Here is a 23,851-nt window from a genome sequence, read left to right as displayed (position 1 = left end):
ACTTTACAGGGTGTGTATATGCATTTGAATGCGGCAGAGTCAGTCAGGGCCCTCTGTTGGCATTACGGCGAGTATAGGATACCTCTTCGGCAGGTCGCAGTTTCGCCTCCTGCCGGTGTCAAGTTATTTTTTCGCATACTTTTCTTTCTTCATATTTACATTGCAGTTAGTTCAATTAACAACCCCTGTGCTTTCTTTTACATCATTGTTAGTCAGTTCACGTTAAAAATTCATCTTGTAAGCTGCATCCTTGTGCGTTTGGTTTTTCTAAACAGGTAATTTAGGAAATGCATTTAAATTTATCTAAAATCTGGAAAATGCGTTATTTATTCGCCGCCTTTGCAACCGCACTTTTTGTTCTGGCAGGCATCTCAAGATTGTTAAAGTCGGCATTTTGGGCAATATTTAGGAAGTTGTTTTAATGAACATTTTAAATTAATGCAGCCACGAAGTTATGTCAAATGGAACAAAGGAACTGCTTCATGTGAATCACTCATTGCAGTCTTGAGATATAGAAAAAGCAGCCTCCATTCGTGATCATTGCTTAGTGAATTGCAACACATTTCAACGGTGAAACCAAAACCGAAGCTCTGATGGGCTCGACAAGCAGATGACAAAAATGACGCCACTGTTGAACACAAGGATTACCCCCGTTCAGCGTTGGTTAACTTATGTACGTCATGTGCCCTTTAAATGCAAGCGCAGATAGAACTCATTCCTGGCGTTTCAGAATAGGGCAGTTGTGCTCTTCCGCATTATGTTTACGGCTTCACCATTGGATGTGGGTGAATTTTATAAGTGCGCAATTATCACTAGGGGCCGCCTCTCGGGACTCTCAATGCTTGTTCACAGGAAGGACTTCTATTAAAAATAGAAAATTCTCCTAATTGACGTAGCCACCAAAATCAACAAATTGAAAATATTATTTTAACTTTCTTAAATAAGTCCCAAATTATGTATTTACCATTTTTAAATGCCTGGTACTGCAGAAGAAGTAAGTGTGAATACGTCCAAGAAATATCTGATTTCCCAGCGCTGTGTCCGTGTCTAACCCGTCGCGCTGTCAATTATTTTTCTGGTTGTTATACCTGGTGTGTTTACAAAGCTTAACGTCCCAGGCTATGGCTGGAGTACTAGGGAGCGCCGTTTGGCATGAGGTGCCTCAATGCGCACCACTCACATCGAGCTCAGCATCGTTTGAGCCATGACGGCAAACTATCGATGTCTTATAATATAGTTCCTACAAGTCTTCTAGGCAGTCATAAAGCGAGCACATGCGGTACGTTCATATAACCTACCGACGTGACCAAAAGTGTGTCAAAGTGCATTGATTCACAGAGGCCAATACTTCGTTGGTGCATTGGTACCCCCTCATAGCAACGACGCTACGAACCACATGGCACTGAACCTTGGCCGTCATCTTAGCTGTCATTGAGAGCAAATTGCAGTCCAATGAAGTTCGAGGGCGTGCGGTGCCTCCATTCGCTCTCGATAGCACTCATATGTGGCATAGTACCGGAAAATCCAATTTGAGTTTGAGGATGCTTCTTAAGCCACCTGGGAACCCTTACCTTTGTCGGGACACCAGATGCATACGCAGCTCTCCAGATACAAAATGTGTGTCAAATCCAACGAGAAAATTTGTTACTTTTCTCAAGATAGATCATCCCAAGATCCCGTTGTCATTTACACAGTCCAATCTGTCTGATTTTCGCCGCATTCTGTCTCTGCCAAAGACAATTCTAGAATTCATAACGATACGAAAATTTTCGCGTACTTTTGTTTTCATGGCAGCAATTCAACGATGCCATTATCATGTTCTGCGTTTTGGCACTCCACGGTTAAGAGGGCAGTGTGATGTAATTAGTTATGTCGTACTTAAAGCTTCGGTTTGCATAGCATGACCCTTTGGTTAAAAACACACGGCCTAAAAGCTGTTATACGAGCTGCACCTCGAACAAACGTTCCACAGAAGTCGGTGCACACAAACTTTAAATAACGTGCTGGGAGGGGTTTCTTTTGTCTACCTTCCTGTTTTTTCTTGAGCACAGCTGCTTATGTGTACTGCACGTGATCCGGCGTTCATTGTGTAAGTGTGCACTTGAAGCCAAAGCGCCTTGTAGTTTTTATATCACTTACACAAATTATTGACATGATGAAGAACTATGGTCATAATCTGTCCCGCACATTCTGTAAGGTGGCACTGAAAAGCTGCGCATTTTCCAAGAACCGATGAAGTATTCGTACATCCGCTAGATGAAAAGCGGACTTTTTCATCCAGCGGCCGTTGTGTGGCCGTGCAGCGAGGTTGTCATGCGTTCACGCGCCCTGTTCTGGAGGTTCAATTCGGAGTCTTCAAAAAACAGCCTTGTTTAGAGCTGGGAGGATTAACTTTAAGGCCCGTATTCACAAACACTTCTCGACTCAAAACTCGATCTCAAGGGATCCTTGAGGACTGTTTCGCATTGTGATTACTGCAACGCGAAAAGTCTCAAGGGTCGAGGAGCGTTTCAGAATACGGGCCTAAGTCTGCCTCAAAGACTGAATTTTGCTTTGGGTAATTCGGCTTTTATGTAGCGCTTCTGAAAAACACGTTAATACATTTTGGTAGAAAAGGTGCTCAGCAGGTCTGCCGCAACGATTGTGGAACTTGGCTGCTGCCCCAAAAGTCATGGGTTAAATCCCGGTGGTCAAATTTTGATTGAAGCAATATGCCATGTCTATAGAGGCCCGTGTGCTGTTCATCTGATGTGAGCGCATGTTAAGACAGCCCGAACTTTTGGCACCCTCTTCTATGGTGTTTCTCATAAACATATGGTTATTTGGGGGCGTAAAACGCCTCATTATTAATAATAACAAAAGCACTCAGCCAAAAATACGAGCCTGCCATCAAACAAAAACTGCTGGAATCTTGAAAAAATACTACATACAGATGTCAAGCTTTGAAAAAGCATGTGGAGTGGCTCAAGATAAAAACACTGCTTGGTTTTTCACATTGTGAAACAAAAAATAAAGTAAGGGTCCCATGCGCTAAGCAGACTAAGATAGAGGAGGAACCAATACAAAGCAAAGATTAATAGAGCAGCATGAGAAGAAGATAGCATTATGTAACTCTTCTGTTGTGACAATGTATCAATTGCGGTATCTTCTAATAAATGCTAAAGATAAGTTCCCTTCACGTCTTTTCTCGAGGCTCTGATAAGATGGACGCATTGCAAAAAATTAACACATGAAAAAAAAGAACATATCTTTCATATCTATTCCACAAGCAGCGCTAGCAATGTTTGGGTGTTTTTGTATGTTTTTTTCGCTATTTTTAAGCGCAGCCCGTCTTGTTTGGTGCACAATCTTCCCACTACAACTGTCTTTCAACCATGGGAAGTCGTTCCGTTTTGTTATCTTGGGCGATAAACACATACCCAGCGGAGGCTCTACAAAGGGGGGCAAGGGGAGGAGTATCAGAGAGCAGCCTTAATCTCAAGTTCCCGTCTCTTCACCCTTTTGCCTTGCCCACCCGCCCGCTCTTGCCCCTCTAAAAAAACCGCACTGAGCCAAAAGAATTTCAGTAGTCGTGGTTACGAAAATTCTGCCGCCCGTGATGGTACCACGTCCATTACGGAATCTATACATTGATAACTTGCATGTGGCGTCATAGAGGCCAAACATGGCACCAATAAAGCGGCTTAGATCACGCCAAGACTATATAACCACGTATTAATTACCGGATTCAGTGTGATGACGATGCGGCGGTAACGTTCATGGGCATGTGTGTATGAATACCAAAGGAACCACAGTGTAATGTATTGATTGATTTGTGGGGTTTAACGTCCCAAAACCACCATATGATTATGAGAGACGCCGCAGTGGAGGGCCATCAAATTATTGATAACACTTTAGCGTGACGTCGTCCGCTTTGCTCATGCATGCTGTTGTAATGGCATAATGACTTACCATATATATATATATATATATATATATATATATATATATATATATATATATATATATATTACAATAGAGGTGTTGTACGTCGAGAAAACTTCGGACTCCGCTTGGTAAAAGGTGCTTTATGAGGCAGATCCTGCTACCGGCTTGCCCGAGCTACTGCTACAGCCACCGATCATCATCGTCTTCTTCAGAAACAGCAGAGCGCCCGTCATTCAGCTTCATTACAATTACTCACCGCGAAATAAGGAGCCACCCTGGCGACCAACGGACAAGTAAACACGAGAGGGTCGTAGCAGTGCTTAAGTCTCGACACGTGGACAATTTCCTGGCCACGACGACGTTGGTCAGAAGGTGGTTCCGGTGGCTCAATAAGGTAATTCACCGGAGACGTTTTTTGTAGTATATGATATGGCCCATGATACTTGGGAACCAATTTGGCAGAAAGGCTGGGTGTAGCAGAAGGGACATGCTGCCAGACGAGCGAACCTGGATCGAAGGAAGTAGTGTTATTTGATGCGTCATGGTGGTGCTTTTGGCGTCCTTGGTCTTGGGCTGTGAATGATCTTTCCAGTTGGTTTGCATTCTTCAGCGTATGCTGCGGTTTGAGACAAAGTCATGGATTCTGAGGAGTCTGGTCTGTGCGAAAGAATGATGTTCATAGTGCAAGAAGGTTCGCGTCCGCAAAGGAGGAAAAAAAGAGAAAATTCAGTAGTGCTTCGAATGGCGGTATTATAGGCGAACGTTATAAACACGAGCACTCGGTCCCATAGACAGTATGTCACCGGGGGTGCGGTTGAAGCGCCCTGTAATTCTATTGGTCTGGGGATGATTGGCGTTTGTAGTGCGGTGAACAACGTGGCGCTCATGCAGCAATGCTGGGATGACGTCTGACAGAAATACGCGACCACGATCACTCAGTAACTCTCGAGGTGCTCCATGACGTAATATCATGTTGTGATATGATGTTATGATGTGTAATATGGTGTTATGATGTTAAATATCGCAACGTAGTTTGCTGTAGATGAAGGAAGGGATGAAGTTTCGGCACACCGCGTGAGGTGGTCGACGGCAACTATGATCCAGCGGTTACCATCTGCAGTGTTGGGAACAGGACCATAGATATCGATGCCGACGCGATCGAACAATCAGGATGGGCATGTTAAGGTATTAAGGTGCCGCTGGCGTGATGAGGGGTAGTCTTTCGTCTCTGGCACGTTAAGCAAGCCCGAACATATTGTCTAATAAAATGGTACATGCCGCGCCAGTAATATCGGAGCCGTATGCGAGAATAAGTCTTCAGGAAACCTGCGTGGCCACATTGGGTGCCGCCCTGAAACGTGGAACAAATTTGAGATCGCAGATAACGTGGAATCACAAGTAGCCACTGACGTCCACCGGGTGCGTAGCTGCGTCGGTACAACACGTCGTTGCAAGTGGTGAAGTGCTCGACTTGCCGACGCAACGTGCCAGTAGGAGGAGAAGCTATCGGCCCAGCCAGGATGTCTAGAATCGAAGCAACCCAAGGGTCCTTGCGTTGCTCAGATGGCATGTCGGCGATGGCGACAGCAGTGGCATCTCAGAGAGCTGTCGCATCAGGCAGGGTCAGGGGGTAGGGGCGAACGGGAGAAAGTGTCTGCATCCGAATGTTTCCCACTGGAGCGATAGACCACGCGATTATCATATTCTTGAAGGCGTTACACCCATCGGGCGAGGCGACCACTTGGATCCTTCAGTGACGACAACCAGCAGAGGGCGTGGTGGTCAGTCACGACGTTCGGTTCGGACTGTAACGGTGGATGGACGTGTTTTTTTAGCGCTCCCGATCGACTGCGCAGTCAAGTGTTTTTGCATGTATTGAGCTTGTCTTTATAATTATAAGGCAGCAGTTGAAATCTTGGTAGCACTTATTTTATGGTACGGCTTTTTCGGGGTCCAGTCATCAGGTATTTATTAGTGCGTGTGTGTGTGTGTGTGTTTGAATTTTTTGTTTTTTTTTATTTTGCCACCCTGTGAGGGAGGTGCACGTACATTGAACACGCAAATTTTTGTAGAGGAGCTTAGACTTTGTTTTTTTTTCGTAGGGAAGGGCTCGAGTTTAGTAATTATCGAGTATAGGGACAATTGGTGTCAGAAAGACATGATTAAAAAGACTGTAAAGTGTTCAGGATGCGGAGTGGGTTTGAAAGTGGACCCAAGAGTAAAAGCGGGTGGAGAAGAGGCTGACGCGAAGTGAAGGCAATGTGAGGTTGAGGAAAAAATGGAGAAAATGATGGTTGCCCAGAGTGAACTGCTGATGAGAATCGCCGAGCTCGAGACTGCGTTGGCGACAGAGCAAGAGAAAACGAAGGCAATGGGAGAAAGGCTGAAGTCCGCCGAGGAAGCACTAGCCCAGGTGAACAGAGGAGCGGCCTACGAAGAGAACTGTAGAGAACCGGCAACCAGAACGGCGGAGAAGAAAGAGCAAGCAAGTTTGGAAAAAACAGGTTCAATTGTCACAAGGTCCAGCTTCAGCGAAGTAGTGGTGGGGCTGGGAGGGGACAAAGCAGCCGGCGTCACAGGTGCAAGTAGCCCCCAGGTGCAGGACGCTCCAGCTAAAAAGTCACAGCATGTGATAATCCCCGGGGACTCGAATTTAAATCGATGCACAGAAGCCATCAAAGAGAGGGCAAGAGGTGACAAGAAGGTTGCAGTAGGGGCGTTCCCGGGACGCAAGCTGGAAGCAGTCATGAGGCAAGCGAGCGCAAAACTCAAAACTACAGCTGATAGACGAAACCTCGTGATAATTTCAGATGGTTTAAACAATGTCTTAAATGAAGATACAGCAGGACTAGCAACCACACTGGCGAAAGGCGTCGATGACATACGCGCCACTTCTCCTCAGGTACAGGTAGTGATATACACAATACCGGAGGTACCGGTGCGTGATAATCACCTGCAAAGAGCGGTTGTCAACGCAAACTAAGAGATATGGCGGATGAGTCGAGAGAAAGGCTTTGAGGTGGTGGAAATAAACAGAGAGGTGCATAGGTGAGGGTCACTTCGATGGGCGGCTTGGTCATGAGGTGGGTTGGCGACTTGCAGGACGCGCAGTAGCTTTTTTGGGGAGCAAGCGAGCCCTTCAGGGTGCAGGATAGTTAGTAACGAGTAAAACAACCAGGAATACTCTTTGACAGGTGGTATGCACAGATACGATTTAAAGGTTACACCAGTATCTAAGATAGGTAGAGTCCGGGGCAGATATATACGTAGTCATGAGCGCCGAGCATATTCAGACATAGGGTACATTAACATGCAGGGTGGTAGAAACAGGTTGGAGTGGGAAGAGATAGAAAAACAGCTAAGGGAAGAGAGGCCGATGGTATACGATTTTGTAGAAACACATCTCAGGGACATGGAACAACCTCCAAACAATCCGGACTACGCGTGGGAATATTGTAAAAGAACAGAAGGCAGCAGAAAGGGGGGTGGTATTGGGGCATTCATTCATAAAATTACAGGCTGGCAAAGGGTGAAGCAGGAGTGCAAGGAATTTTTATGGCTAAAAGGGAAAGTGGCAGGTCAAACGACACTCCTTGGTTTCGTGTACTTGTGGACGGGTGCAAAGGCCAGAGAGGAAAACCAAACAATGATAGAGTGTATATTAAAGGACATTCAGGAGTTAGGAAGACAGTGCGAGAATATTATACTAGGAGATATGAATGCGCACATAGAAGATATAGATTGGTATACCGACCCGACAGGCAAAATGGTTATGCATATATGTGAAAGCCTTGATTCGATCATTTGCAACAGTGCCGAGAAGTGTGAAGGGAAATAACTTGGGAGGTAGGAAGGCTGCAGTCGATGATAGATTATACATTGATGTCACATAGGATGTATGATAAGCTCAGGGCAATGCACATAAATGAAGGTTGCTCCAAAAGTCTGGGTAGTGATCACAAACGTATAACGTATCAATCTAAATTTTGGAAGACCAGTGAAAGTGGGAAGGAAATAAGTGAGCGACTACAGAAAAACTTTTTGGGTGTTTGGTAGGTGTTTTTGTAACCGCTTTTCAGCGATGAAGACGTGTGAAGCTAATGAAACGAACTAGCGTAGCATTCGAAAATACGGCACCAATCAATGGTCCATTCCTCGAGGTGGCAGTGCAACCTGGTAGCAAATACTGCCTGGCCCACTCTGTCTTCCAGAAGTTGCTCTCGGGAGGCGTAGTGACGCCGTCTTGCAAGGTGTTTCGCTGCACGGTTCCAAGAACGTGTCAGCCTTAAAGTGGCTAAGCTATTTCTTGCCCGCATGAGCTCCATTTTGTAAGCACCACTTCTGACGATTTGTGGTGGCTCATGTTTACAAACGTGCATATTTCTCCGGCGATTCTGCCGCATGCAGCCTTGTGCATTCATAAACTTTAAGAGTGGCTTCAGTTGCAATGGATATGTTTTTTCTTAATGGAATAAAGACAACTATGTCGGCGCGTTGGAAAGCTGTAGCGAGTGAGCAAGCTAAAAAATGCATTTGTCCAGAACGTAGTGTAGGACACCGTTGCACAAACTACTAATGCAGTGTGGAATATACTGGAAATGAAAAAGGTGATTCAAATCGATAGCAATCGGAGACAATGGTGTGGCGGATTGTTAATCTATAAATACTAAAAACTTGGTTTGAACCACACGACGAACTACGCGTATACGTGCAAATAAATCTAACTTCAACTCATTAGTTCGCAAAAGCTTTGGAACCAACAAGGATTTCTTTCAATTTCATAGAACTGGCAACCTTGGCATCTCTGATATATTGTGCAAAATGACCCCTTCGAATGGATCAGTTCTGATATTGGCTTAATATCTAAGAAAGGAGACGACAAGGATTTGAAGAATCACAGGCCGATCAGCTTGCTCTTTGTCGTATACAAGCTATTTACAAAGGTGATTGCTAACAGAATTAGAACATTAGAATTCAATCAACCAAAGGAAAAAGCGGGATTTCGAACAGGCTACCCAACAATCGACCCCATTCATACTATATCCATCAGGTAATAGAGGAATGCCTAGAATACAGCCAACCACTAACAGAGCGTTCATAGATTACGAGAAGGCGTTTGATTCAGGAGAAATAACAGCAGCCACGCAGACACTGTGGAATCATGGCGTCGACAATGCATATATAAATAATCTGGAATAAACGCAAAAAGATCAACCGCCACCATAGTGCTCCATAAAGGAAGCGACAGAATACCAATGAAGAAGGGTGTTAGACAAGAAGATACAATCTCCCAAGTGCTATTTACCGCGAGCTTAGAGGAGGCTTTACGAGGCCTATAGACTGGGAAGAGTTAGGGGTAAGAGTTAATGGATATATGTACTTTAGTAACCTGCACTTCGTCGATGAAATTGCATAGCTGAGTAACTCGGGAGACGAATTGCAACTCATAATTTCGGAGTTGGACAACGAGAGCAGAAAAGTGGGTCTTAAAATTATTCTACAGAAAACGAAAGGAATGTCCAACAACATCGAAAGAGAACAGCCCTTCGAAATAGGTAATAGTGCACTGGAAACTGTAAAAGACTATGTTTACTTAGGAGAGGCAATAACTGCGGAGCCGAACCACGAAGTCGAAGTAACTAGAAGAATAAAAACGGTGTGGAGCACTTTCGGCCAGCACTCTCCAATCATGACTGGAATATTGCCACTATCTCCCAAGAAGAAGCAATATACCCGCTGCATCTTGCCGGTAGTAACCCACGAAGTGGAAACCTGGAGGCTTACAAAGATAGTTCAGCTCAAATCGAAGACGACGCAGTTAGCGATGGAAAGAAAAATGATAGGCGTAACCTTAAGAGACAAGAAGAAAGCAGAGTAGATCAGGCACAAACCGGGGTTTATGATTTCGTAGTTGAAATCAAGAAGAAGAAATGAACATGGGTCGGGCATGAAGTGCTCAGGCAGGATGACCGCTGGTCATTAAGGATAACTGACTGGATTCCCAGAGAAGCATACTGATGGTTTGACAGCACAAAAATGCATGGTGGACGGAAAAAAGACCGTCTATCGTGCATTTTTTTGCGCTGTTAAACCTTAAGTATGCTAAACCAACTAGCCCAATCAGCCACTTTCCTAGAGGAGGCAAGTGGATTAGGGGGAAACATAAAGTTAGGTGGATAATGAGATCAGTAAGGCTGCTAGTATAGAGTGGCCGCAGAAAACACAGGACCGAGTTGACTGGTGGAACATGAGAGAGGCATTTGTCCTGCAGTGGACATAGTCAGGCTCATGATGATGATGATGATGATGATGATGAATCGGTGACAGATGCGGAAGTTACCAGTACGACATTAAGCAGTATTACGGCACCTCATTAGCTTCCATTGCTTGTTCTTTAAGACATTCTTTTCTGGTAAGTCCGCTGATTCCAGACTTGAATTTAGGTTTTTGTTGAGGCTGACACACACAGCGCGAAATCTACCATCTGTATATCCCCACATTCAGAAAATTTGTTTTTATTGTACTATGTAGGAATTCTTTTATGAAACTCCGGTCAATTTTTTCACAAAAGCCTCCCTCAAGCACAACGTTACTGAAGTTAGAGCAAACCTTACCAACATTTTCAGTTTCTAGTGTTATCGTAGTTCAACTGTGAAGAACGTTCTCCATGGTGGTTCGCCTTTAATCCACTACTTTGAGTGTTGTTCACAATAAACAAGTTATTCTCATCTTGGTTAGTGTTTTACTTGCTAGGGAAATAAAGGTATTCATTTAAAAAATTAAAATTTATTTTAAATATGTGATGTTTTATTGCGATAGCAATTATATGGATACTCTTGGCTGGGTTTGGCCGCGGGCGTTATTGTCGCAGTACTGCACCGTATATGTATACGTATATATATATATATATATATATATATATATATATATATATATATATATATATGAAATTGCAAGACAGAAGAAAAACAAAGACTGCGGCACGTGCAATCAAACTTGGGTCCTATGACTCATCTGTGCTAGTCATAAATGACTGAACCACCAAAAAAAACGTTCTTTACCGTTCAAACGACATGATATTTATGTCTGCCACTTGCTATTGCTTACGGGCATTCAAAGGGGAGGGGGCGAATTATTGTGTTTTCAGCATTACCAGCAACATAGTGCAATGAGCGCGTGTCACCACATCGCGCGGCGGCACGTGCTCTAATCCACCACGCGCACTTTGCCCCGCATAGAGAAGGGGAGCGACGCTTCCTCGCGTGCTCTTATCGCGCGGTAGAGAGGATGGGAGGACCGTTCGTCTTGGCTGGCCTCAGTCTTTACCTCGAACAATTCTGTTGTATTTGCCGCTGTCTGTCTCCTTCTTTCTCTTGTCCCTCGTTATTGGCGCTGTTTTTAAAGTGAATCTGTTGTACTTACCGGCAGCACAAGAGTCGCTGAAATCTTTGCAGCCTCCTTTTGCGAAAAGTTCGCTCTTTTCAGACACAGCGAAGCAACAGCTGAGATGCTTATTCGCGTGCATCAGCACCCGTGAGTACGTCTCGTGCGTCATTTGTGCGTGAGAAACGTGAGGCACGTTTCGCTCTGCTTTCCATTCTGCGCGCGACCTTCCATTTCGTTGCTATCGCGTTCATTGCTTAGCCTTTGCGGCAAAGCTGTGACTTTTTCTTCCAAGTCATTAGACAAAGATAGTCCACGTGTTGCGCATGAAGCCTTTTACAAGGCGTTGTTCTTCGTTTTAATTCAGGATGACCACTTTAATGGGGGGGGGGGGGAGTTAGTATAAGCATTTGTTAGGCAGATCTACCTTCTTCATACATGTTCATTATCATGAGTGTTCGTCGTCTTCATCGGTTGTGGGAACTCAGCTTGCTTGGGATCTCTGCGTTGAATGGGGTGCCGTCATCGTGCCTTCAGGGCATAACAAAGGTCGCTTTACGCGGATATTACAATTTATTTTTCGTAAGATTTACTAAAAAACAGAAATTTGTACAAATGAATGCAGCATAAGGCTGCACTCCCACATGTCAGGCTGTACCGGTAGAGTGCACCTTCACTCAAAAAAAAGAGCAAGTAAAAAGGGTGTCTTTTTGCCCCACAAGAATAATTGTCATCAATATTTTGTTCCATCCATGCGCTATCGCTCCGCGCCCGGTACATTGTGGTCACGATCGACATGCCCAATATCAGGGTAACATTGTATTCTCGATAGGAAAGTGGCCAGCGCCGAGTTTTCAAGAAAGGAAGCGCACGCAAGCCTGATAACGTTTATCGTTGTGGGACAAAAAGACACCCTTTTTACTCGATAAATTGAGGACGACGCAGCGAGCAATGGAAAAAAAATAGTAGGTGTAACCTTAAGAGACAAGAAGAGAGCAGAGTGGATTAGGGAACAAACGGGGGTTAAGGATATCATAGCTGAAATCAAGAAGAATAAATGGACATGGGCAGGGCACGTAGCGCGTAGACAGGATAACCGCTGGTCATTAAGGGTAACTGACTGGATTCCCAGAGAAGGGAAGCAGGTTAGGGGGAGACAGAAGATTAGGTGGGCAGATGAGATTAAGAAGTTTGCGGGTATAAATTGGCAGCAGCAAGCACAGGACCGGGTTAACTGGCGGAACATGGGAGAGGCCTTTGTCCTGCAGTGGACGTAGTCAGGCTGATGATGATGATGATGATTTTACTCGATAGTTTTTAGTGTTCTTATTGTTTTAATCTGTCACACTTCCCCTCGTTCGAAGATGCTGGCGTCATTTTTTACTGTCACTTTTTATCAGGATAACGAGGGAAGAAACCATTCATTCCATTAAAAATATGTCGCTATAGTTAAACGCACAGCAACAATATTTTTTCTATTACGCCTAAACAATGCACCACCCTATACACTGTAGTAATTCCACTACCCCATGGTGACGCTTCCAGCCGCATTGCAGTGTGATGTTCAGCTTTTTTTATTGTAATAGACAAGTAAAGCTTTTTCTTCGAGTTTATCTCAAAAACTATAATGTTCTTTTCACTTGATCAATCATAACGAGATATAACGAAAATAATTGGTGGTTTCTGGTCATGCAAATCACTTTATCGCTTGAATGAGACGAAGGCCGAATAAGAAAGTACAATATTTCAAAAGATTACATACGCAAATCATTCATTAAAAAGAAGTTTCTTGTATGAATTCTCGCGCTCCACTGCTGGTTCGTTTCCTAAAGCGGTACTGTTGTATTCTTTTGTTTCTTTTTCTGTCTGTTTGCAGCTCTACTTCAAGTGCCTCAGATACTCTCACGTCCTCGGGAAAGAGCATATTGGCAACTATTTTGTGGCATTTTAATAATATTGCTTCCACATTCCAGCGAAGTGAAATGCAAGGCCTGTATTAGTCCAAAACTCTATTTAGTTCCTGTTTTAGCCCTGTTCAATTCCTATTGACTGTTCGTGCCGGCGGTTTTTGCAGTTTTTTGTTTTCCACTTTGTTCACATAAGTGATCAATTTATAAAGTCACAACTTTTCCACAAATGCGATGCAATGAACGCGATAGCAACATATTAAAAGGCCACGTGAAAAATGACAAGCATATTGAAAAGTGCCTCGCGTTTCTCCCACACAAATGACGCAAGAAAAGTACTCACATGTACGAATCAACGCGAATAAGCGTCTCAGTTATTACTTCTCTTTGTCTGAAAAGAGCGCTTTTTCTCCAAACGGAGACTGTACAGCGAGTGCAGTGATCTTTGTGCGCCCAGTAACTACAACAGAATCATTCCGGTGACACACTAAGGCGTAATATTCTCCCCGCTCAGTAACGTATGCTGTCGGGCTAGTTGGTGTGGAACAGTGCAGAACATCGTTGGTGCAAACTTAAAAGACGTCGAAAGAAGAGACTCGGAAAAGTGCACACTCGCAACTGACTTCTATTGAACTGAAGCTCGTCTTATACAACCCTCACGCATGCGTACAACCACAAGAAGAGACCAACCAAATATAATCACAATCTATTTGATAGAAAATCAAATTCATTACCATACAATGACAGAGATGCAACACTAATACATTGTTCGCCAAATTGTCTAATAAACATCGCCTCTGCCAATTCACGAGCCACTTTGTCTTTGCTTCTTAGCAATAGTGTCGTACGGTGCAGTAGCGGTTCACACAGGCATTCTTTACAATGATGCGGCAAATGCGAACCTGTGCAGTTTCTCATTGACAGTGCATGTTCTCTTAAGCGATCGTTTATACAACGCCCCGACTGGCCAATGTACACCTTGCCACAATTGGACTCTTCTTGTGGTTGTACGAATGCGTGAGGGTTGTATAAGACGAGCTTCGGTTCAATTGAAGTCAGTTGCGAGTGTGCGCTTTTCCTAGTCTCTTCTTTCGACGTCTTTTAGGTTTGCGCCAACGACGTTCTGCACGATTTTTCCCGCCGCGAGATAAGCGCTCGCAGACGTGAGCGTTCTCCCCCAGCCCCTGTTTTCGGGGCAATGTACGCGTGGGAGATGAGAGCGCACAGTCGCCGCCGCGTCGTAACGATCTGGCGACGCGCGCTTATTGCGCCATCTCGCTGGTAATGCTGAAAACACGATATCCCCCCCTTCCTCTGAGATGCCCATCGCTAGCGGTAAGTGGTAGTTGTAAACAAGTTGCCGTTTAAACGTTGAAGGAGGTGCTCCTTGGTAGCTCAATGGATAACGTCTCGCACTCACAATTCAATGCTTAGGCGTTCAATTCAATGGCGCTGACACCGGCGAAAAAAGTACAGCCGAGAGTGGAAATAAAAAAATACCTGTAGACAATTCTGGGCTTCTCTTCCTGTTTCAGCAGGAAGAGAAGCTCATAATTGTTCATCGATACGCGTCAAAAATAGCTTCGGCTACATCAACGCCTCAGTGCTTATGGCTTCTTCTTGCAGAACAGGACACCGCGAAGTTTGCTTCTGGCGACGGCAGTCTCCTTTCAACGGGAGTACGAATGTAAAGTGTTTGTAAACCTATTTTTCGATGCGCATTAAGAAAGAAAACTTGCCGAAAAAGCGCTATTATACACCTGGTGAAGCAAAAGTGTTGAAACAGTGTTTTTTGTCTTCACCGAAACATTGCTTTACCACAGCATACCGATAATACTTTACTTGGGCGAGTTGGTATGTGTAGTGTAGGAATTGAAGCTAGCACGCTGCCTTTGCGCGGGCTTTCCCACCTTTTCTGCCGTTCTCATGTCCCGACATGACTCCCCTCTTCCACTCTTTGTTGCGCTGGCAGAGCGAGCAATGACGTTTAACCCCCCTCACCCGGTAGCGGATGTCGACAGTAGCGCCGCGCAGAGTATCCCGAGAGGTTTTGGGCGCCTGCGTTGGGAGTGAGTCAGAGATTCTCCAGGGCAGCTTACGGTGAGCACGTATTCCTTCTTCCGTCCGTCGACTTCCATTGTTCGGGGCTCGTCGGACTTCGCTGACGGCGCCTCGCGCCCGAGGGGAACGCTCACCTTTTGTTGCGTCTTTGCGTACGCTCGGCCGAAGGGCACCCTAGTGCATGGCCCAGCTACGCCGACCCGTTTCTCTGCGAAGCCAACGCGAGCGCCTTTGCCCTCGTTCGAGCAACCGGGCCTTGGTCCCAGTGTCTCCATGAATCACTTTTACAACGGAGACATGCTCGTAGAACCTTGTTTAGTACTTTACGCCCGTGGCGTCGATAAGCCCATTTGGTTTCCCGCCGCGCCTTTGCAACGGGCCGCTCTGCGTTTTGGTGTTGCCCACGGAGGAAGGAAAGGTAAGGAGAGGCCCTGACGTCAATCGTTGTGAAGCCGCGATGAAGCCGGAAGTCGGCCATATGGACTAGGCGAATTCTCCTCTCTTGTTTACGTGTGAATGCGAAGCAGAAGGCGCGACTCCCTCTCTGTCTCAAAAAGCACGTGGCCTGCGCGCCGCGTGCGTCGGTGCTATCCGAAACCAACGGAACGGATTTCAACACGCTGTCTCTCCGCGATACGGTTGACGAAATCTCTGCGTATGGCTGTTGTACTCTTGCACTGCCGGCGTTAACGATAAACACAGCAAGTTGCACGTTGAGGTTTTTTTCTATTTGATGTGTTCTTTGTGAAAATAAAGATTATATTTCGGACATGGCCGCGCAACGAACCAGGCACCGAAATTCGTACAGCTTCTTTCAGATCACTTTTTTCACCTTTTACGTTTCTCTTTAGGTTTTATGAAATTTTCGGTCAGGCTGTGGGCTAGACACAACGATAAAAAAAGAAAAAAAATGTCTTCCCGGCAATAAACCCGGAGGTCCGTAATTATGCCTGTAAAGTCGGCGTCGGTGGGAGCTTGTGTGCGTGGCAGCCCGTTGAGTTTGCGCCGGCCTCTTTGTTTTAGCCTCTCTTTTGTCCGACGCACACTGGTTCCTACGGATATCGCAAAGGCCGTGATTTCATTAGGATGAAAGCAGCGAAGACCACCTGAAAGTGCGTGGGAACACGTGTCCAGTGTGATTCACGCGCACTGGTAACTACGGAGAACGAAGACCAGGATCGCGTTGGGGCCAAAGGTGGGAAAGTTAGCCGAAGGAATGCGTGAGAAAAGGTCTGCGGGAAGATTCACGCGTTAACACAGCCGCCAAAGACGGCAGGGAAAGCCAGCCAAATGCGAGAGAAGATGTCTCCGGGATAAGTGGCTTGTCATTAGAGGAAAATAAAGAGAAGGCGCTTTTTTCTGTCTTCCTTATCTGGAACCGAGCTTAGCGCCAACCGCCAACCGGTAACTGTACAGGAACATGAAAAGCAAGATTAAAAACAGTCTTAATAAGCGCATGTGGACCGCAAATGCATCGTCCGTTGTCATAAGAAGCAACACCGCATAACTGTCACTAACCTGCAAGGCATTCAATGAACGAATTCTTGAGCACAGTCGTTATCTTCTATGATGGATTTTTAGCATAATTTTGACGGACGCTGCAAATTCGGAGTACGTATCTCTCGTTCCGTGGTTTTTAGTTCAGACACCTGGTTACAACCACCACCGGGGGAAAATTGCGTAGCTAACAATGCGGCACAAAGAATGGATGCTGTCGAACACCTGCAGTACGCCACGGTTAGTTGCGAAGCCCGTTAAAACGCGCACACCACCGCTGGACCGCCTGAACGGTGCCACACCGCACTACACCAACAATAACAAAACGCCGTTATTGTGCCTAGTGAATATGGCCGCACGTGACGTAATTTCCGCGACATTTTTTTACGCCCTGCGCCGGCTGGGCATGCCCTCTTCCTTACCTTACCTTCCTTCGTAATGTTGCCACAGACAATAAAGTGTTGCGACCTTGAGCAGTATCGTGTGGTCGCCGCGGCGACGGTTAACGCGTGCCGTACGGTTCTCTAAGAACGGGCCCGCGCTAGTGGGCGTACTTCTTCGGGATACGTATCACAATAGTACTCATACGAATGCAGCAAACGAACGTATTTCGTCTGTGTTCTTTGATGCCTCCTTCATCGTCGAAATCGCACTTCATTGGCCCCTTCATGGAAGTTAAGACTCAGCGCACATTACTTCACTTGAAAAAAACTCCCCTTCCTGATTGACACCGTGAACCTGATCCAGTTAAGGAGATTTTAAAGGTATATTTAGAAATATGGGAAATGTTCAGCAACTACAGGTAGAGCAAGGGTGCCCCACACATGGGCACCACCAGCGCAACGGGGGTGATTTCAGTTACAACCTGCGGGCTATTAACTGTTTTCTGTCTCATACAACCACATTGCTGGAAAGTGTGGGTTCGCGACGACGACAGGTGTTGCAAAAGGTAGAATTTCATGATGTTAACCGTGGAGAATGTTTGGGGGCTTCAAAAAAGGAAAAAAAATACCGAAAAATTTATGTTTTCAGCGTGTCAGAAGAACGTATGGGCGTGTGACAAAGTGTAAAGAAGTTGTGATGTATGCGTAAGGACAGCATGAAAGTGAACGCGCAGACTGCCGCGGTTTGTATGCATTATTTTTTATCATATTGCCTGAGTAAACAAGGACATTTGTGTCCTACATGTGCTGTTGAAAGCTTTATTTCAGACAGTATAGTGCAATGGGTGCAAGCTATCACGATCATCAAACCGTGTTTTAATTAGTCATGCCTCATAGCAGTTGCACGAAGTGTTATGTGCCAGCGCTTATATCAGCTTGTGGACATTGCACTGGCTGCTTGAATAATTTTTAGGGGCGAAGCTCCTCAAGACGTGGGTTGGTCGTAACCGATGTATGTAGTACGTAGCCACCTCGTTCCATGATTCACCACTAGGCGATAGTTTTCGGTGGAATAAACCACTGCAGATGTTATAAAACAGATGGTGTCCACGTAAAATGTTATACTTACGCTAGAGGGCGCTTTAAATTTAAGGGCGAAGCTCCTTATGCCGTGGGTTATGCGTCCGTGATGTATGTATGTATGTAGTATTAGTAGTAGTTGTTGTTGTTATTTGAATAGTAGTAGTAGCAGTAGGAGTAGTAATAGTAGTAGGTAGCCACCTCTCGCTTAGTCCTCGGAATGTCCGCGGGGTGGCGGTACTTCTATATCATAAATATATGATGAAAAGATGCCAGATGGAATGTTCACTAGATGGAGTGTTCACTAGAACACTTGCAGTGTTCACTAAATGAACGGCCGGACGCATGAACGCACAGACAGACGAGCAGACGGGCAGATGAACGGACGCGCGGACGGATGGATGGACAGAGAGACAGATGCATGGACGGATGGATACATGAACGCACGGATGAACGCACGGAAGGACGCGAGATGAACGCGCAGATGGAATGAGGGATGTTTCGCCCCACTCATAATCAATCAGTCTGTGGATATGCTGCGATTTTATTGTTGCGGGCCAGCTATGTATATAGTATCTTTGCTGTCACGCCACACTATAAAGAGCGTGACACGGCTTCGCTTGCACGCGCAGAGCTGCCAAGTGGTGAAGGCAGTGCAGTTGGAGTAAATGTTGAAATTCACCGTCCCCAATGTGCCGTGCTTTCGGGGCTTCATCTCTACGATCTCGATTTGTAGTGCGCAGTTCGTTGAACTGTGGTAAGTCGTCAAAAATACTGAGAGCGTATACGAGAGTAGGATCGGTCGATGGCTCGATATCACTTTAGCGGTGGCCACTCAGCTTAATCAGCACTGTGAACGTGTAAGATGACTTGTTTGGAGCGTAAAAAACTGCGAACACCGCATGTTCTTTTTAAACAGCAGGTAGCCTACTTCATGATGGTGCCCCGGATCACTCACTTCAGATGCCACACGCTACAAATACAGCGTTCCAGCACTGTTGCGCAAGAAAACAGAAAAAAAGTGCCTTCTAGATCACTAGTTCTTATCGTTATTAGCACAGTAAACGGCGCAGCACTCCGTACGCGACATTGCGAGGTTCCGCCAACAATCTAAGACTGCTCCATATTGCGGATGGCTGCTGCTGCACGGAGCCGGTGTTTACTCCCGCACCGGTGCCACCGGCTCAAAGCACATTTGCTATATGTTGATCATTTTCACGTTGTTTTTATGATGGTATTGAGCTGGTAGCCAGGAAGGTTATCGTTGTCCTCGACACAATCAAAATGATAGTTTTCCTGGTGATTGCATTCATTGTTCTTTTCCAGAAACAAACTCTCTCTTTTGTTTATTTGCCTGCCTGCTTTTAAATAATAGGAGGTATTACCGAAAGAACTGGCTAAACGTTTGTATATTAGCCGACGTTTCCAAAGACCTTGGCTATAGAGTTGCTTTCAAGGAGGCATTTTAATGTTTCCATCCATCTGGTCATCTCGGAGTCGATTAGTTTAGTAAATGTTTGTGTTCAACAAAAGCTTGACATGAGTGTGCATATGCCATAGATTATGAAACACACCACTTCTTTTTTATTAAAATTATGAAATAAAAAAGGTTGGTGTCATTGTGGTGGCACCGGCTACTTTTCACTCAGCGAACGCAATATGAAATAAAAAATTGGCAGATCCCAAGTACCGTGAGAATCAATTATATGCGAAGCACCAACGAGGAAGCTTTACATATCACTTCAAAGGGGCCCTGCAACACTTTTTGAGCATATTCACAAAACGCTGCTGATAGGTAGTAGAGGCTCCCGACAGCACGCGAGCCAGATAATTTGCGCAGCACGTGGCCTGGAATTCACAATAAATTATCAAAATCAGCTAAAATTGCTTTCTCTTCTCTCGACAATTCACGGAAGACGCTCAAAAATCACTCGTAGAAAGCCCATCTATCAGCCATTGAATGATTTGAACATGGCACACTAGGTCGTTACAGAGATCACCGCGGGAGGCCACGACTTGTCCACGCGTGCGTGCGGGATCACACTGAAAAAGCCGTGCATTCGAAAAAAAGACAAAGTTCTCAAGCTCACAAGGCGTGTGTTACGTCTTTTCTTGCCCCTGCCATCCCTCTCTGCTTAGCTTCTAGTGCTAACGTCGAGACGAGAGAAGAAAGAATGCAATTGCAGCTTGCGACAAATCTTTGTAACTCCACTCGCACTGGTAAGAGCTTCAAAATTTTTGCGCTGTTGAATTCGTGAGGCAATAAGCTCTTCTAATTATTTATTCTATAAGTACTTGAAAGAGTGTTTCAGGGCTTCCTTAAAATCAGCACAACCTGACGAGATGGACGTAAATTATGCTGTACATGACTTTCGTATCATGATTCCCATGTTTCAATGTGTCATATACCTTCGTCGTCTATTCACGTCTTGTGATACCAAGTTTGGTCTACGTGGAGCTAGCGAAGTGGCCACGAGCAGGCTATGAGCACAGCATGTAGTCATGTTTTCCATGACACGCATGTCATGATTATCATGTTTTAACGTGTCATTTACATTCCTCGTTTATTCACGTCACGTAATACAAACATTGGAATATGTGAAAACAGCGCAATGGCCGCGATCCCACCATCAGCGTGGCATGTAGTCATGTTTCAAATAGAAAGGACATCATGATTATCATGTTTACGCCGGACTCATACCTGCGTCTTTAATTCACATTTTATAACACCAAATTTACAATACGTGAAGATAGCAAAATGGCCGCGAATGCACCATGAGCGTAGGATGTAGTCATGTTTAACACGACGGGCAAATCATGATTATTAAGTTTGGACGTGTCACTTACCTTCGTCGTCCATTCGCGTCACGTAATACCAAATGTGGTATATGTGAAGCTAGTGTAACAGCCGTGAGCGAATCATGAGCGTGGCATGTAGTCATGTTCTTACATGACACGCATCTCACCACTGTCATACTTGCACCAGTCATATACCTTCGTCATGCATTCACGTCGTGTTATACCAAATATGCTGTATGTGCAACTGGCGAAACGACCGCGAGCGCACCATGAGCGTGGCGGGTATTCATGACTTTCATGACATCCATGTCACGATTTCTAAGTTAGCGTCTGTCATCTATTTTGCTATGCAGTCATGTCCTACCTTAGCAGTTTTGCTATGGTCACAGAAACGAAACCACCGCTAGAGCTGCAGCAAGACTATGAAATGTAAACCATGACACTCATGACATACATGTCATTATTTTTATGTTATTTATGTTATTACTAGTCACCTATGTTTGTCGTACAGTCATATCATGCCATAACATATTTGGTATTGATACCATTATCGAAAGGGTCAGGAGAACTAAAAGTCTTAGGCGGCTAGACAGACATGCAGACAGGCAGACACACAAACAGTGAGAAAGACCCATAGACTGATAGACAGACACACGAGCAGACACACAAACAGTGAGAAAGACAGACGGACGGACGGACGGACGGACGGACGGACGGACAGACAGACAGACAGACAGACAGACAGACAGACAGACAGACAGACAGACAGACAGACAGACAGACAGACAGACAGACAGACAGACAGACAGATAGATAGATAGATAGATAGATAGATAGATAGATAGATAGATAGATAGATAGATATTTCAAAGTTGCCGAAGTTTGCTAAGAAATGCTTTGAGTTTAATATTCAAAGCACAAAGTGCAATACTGTAAACACAACATGTGAAAATGCAGCACAGTGGACGGTTGAAGACCACATGACAGTTACGATACATCTAATGGGATCATATGTACACAAGTGTTGTATCACAAGTTTAAATAGGAAGAATAAGTTGACATGTGAACGTTAGAGCTTAAGTATTTTGTATTGCTTGACATACAAAATTATAGATTGTTTGTTTTTAGATTTTCGAAAAGCCTTCGACACGGTTACGCATTTGCTTCTTATTTACAAACTACGGCAAATAGGTATACATAGAGATGTTGTCAAATGAATTGAAAACTTTTTATCGGAGCGCAGGCAGTGTGTTTTTATTAATAGTAACAAAGCGAGTTACGTAAGCGTCACCTAAGGAGTCCTTCGGGGCTTTGTATTGGGACCTATATTATTTTTGATATACATATATGATATAAATTTAGGTATTACGTTCCCCTTGCGACTGTTCGCAGATCACGGCGTGGTGTACTGAAGTATCTCTTACGACGAAGCTGCGACAGCGTTAGACAGAAACTTGAACAGAATATATCACTGGTGTAAACAGTGGAAGATGTGTTTAAATGCGAAAAGTGCATCCATATGTGTTTTACTAGAAAGAAAAAACCAGTGATGAATAACAATTCTATAAATAAGGAGCTTTAGGTACCTAGGCGTTGTGTTCACTTGTGACTGCTCAGGGAATGCGCACACCAGTAAGACAGTTGGTAAGGCTAGACGGGCGCTGAACTTTGTTCAACGAAAACTAAGATGTCGCGAAGTTCAATGAAAACGAAATGTATTTACTATATGTGTTAGACTTATATTAGAGTACGCCTGCACACTACGGGATCCATAGGAAGTCACTCTCATTTCTGAAATAGAAGGTATTCAAAACAGAGCAGCCAGGTACACAGTAAAAAATTTTACACCCAAAAGGGTGTAAAAAGGGTGCTTTTACGAGAAAGCACCCTTTGCAACACCCTTTACCACCCATAAATGGTCGATTGAAAAAAACACCCATTTGTTTGGGTGCTTGCCTCGATAGCACCCTAAAATAGGCTCTAAGGGTGCTTTTGTGCCTGAGAAGGGTGTAGGTGACGATTCATCAGATGGAATATGCAGCATCAGAAGAACACATAATTATAATATTTGGGATTTTACGTCTCAAAAACCTCGATATGAATATGAGGGTCGTCGTAGTGGAAAGCTCTAGAGATTTTGACCATTTGGTGTTCTTTAATGGGCGCTGATATCGCACAGTGCACAGGCTTCTACCTTTTCACCTCCATCTGAATTCGTCTGCCACGGCCGGCATCAAACCCGCGACCTTCGGATTGGCGGCCGAGCAGCGTAGCTACTGCACGAATATGTGGACCTTGCGTTAAATGACGGCCTAGATTTAGAATTTGTGAAGGTGCTCTCCGAATACAGCAGAATGCCAGCAGAAGCAAATCGCGTTTCATCTATAATGGCAATTAACTGCAATCCACGTTACGAAAGCTCACCTTAGCGTTGGTTATGAGCTACATGTTTGCTGTGGATTATATACAGGAACATAATGTTCGCCCGAGCATGGGTGTGTGTGCGTGAGCCTGCGCATGTGTTCGCGTGTAAGCGCGATTGTGTGTACACCCGTGCATCTGTGCGTGCGCGTGTATGTGCGAGTCCGTGCTTGTGTTAAGCGTGCCTGTGCACATGTGTACGCCCATGCATGCGTGCGTTTACGGTCGCGCGTGTGTGTTGCCGTATGTGTGTATACGTGTATGTGTGTGCGCCTGTGTATAAATATGCGTGTGTATCAGCCCGTGCACCCTCGAATTACGTGTGTGTGTGTGTGTGTGTGTGTGTGCGTGTGTGTGTGTGCGCGCGCGGGGGGGGGGCACTGCTTCTTAGTG

The 23,851-nt window shown here is 45.0% G+C and overlaps 2 protein-coding genes across 6 annotated transcripts in view; one reads left to right on the top strand and one right to left on the bottom strand.

The window, feature by feature from the left end:
• Window positions 1-23,851, top strand: part of LOC119160776 (nose resistant to fluoxetine protein 6) — a 185,454-nt gene that overhangs the window by 27,758 nt on the left and 133,845 nt on the right. The window lies entirely within an intron of this gene.
• The window catches only part of LOC119161647 (low choriolytic enzyme), a 1,178,895-nt gene that overhangs the window by 1,139,583 nt on the left and 15,461 nt on the right, over window positions 1-23,851 (bottom strand). The window lies entirely within an intron of this gene.

The sequence above is a fragment of the Rhipicephalus microplus genome, chromosome X, assembly GCF_043290135.1.
Source record: "Rhipicephalus microplus isolate Deutch F79 chromosome X, USDA_Rmic, whole genome shotgun sequence".
Classification (NCBI taxonomy): domain Eukaryota; kingdom Metazoa; phylum Arthropoda; class Arachnida; order Ixodida; family Ixodidae; genus Rhipicephalus; species Rhipicephalus microplus.
The sequence above is the reverse complement of the archived record's forward strand: the minus strand, read 5'-3'. Positions and strand labels throughout refer to the sequence as shown.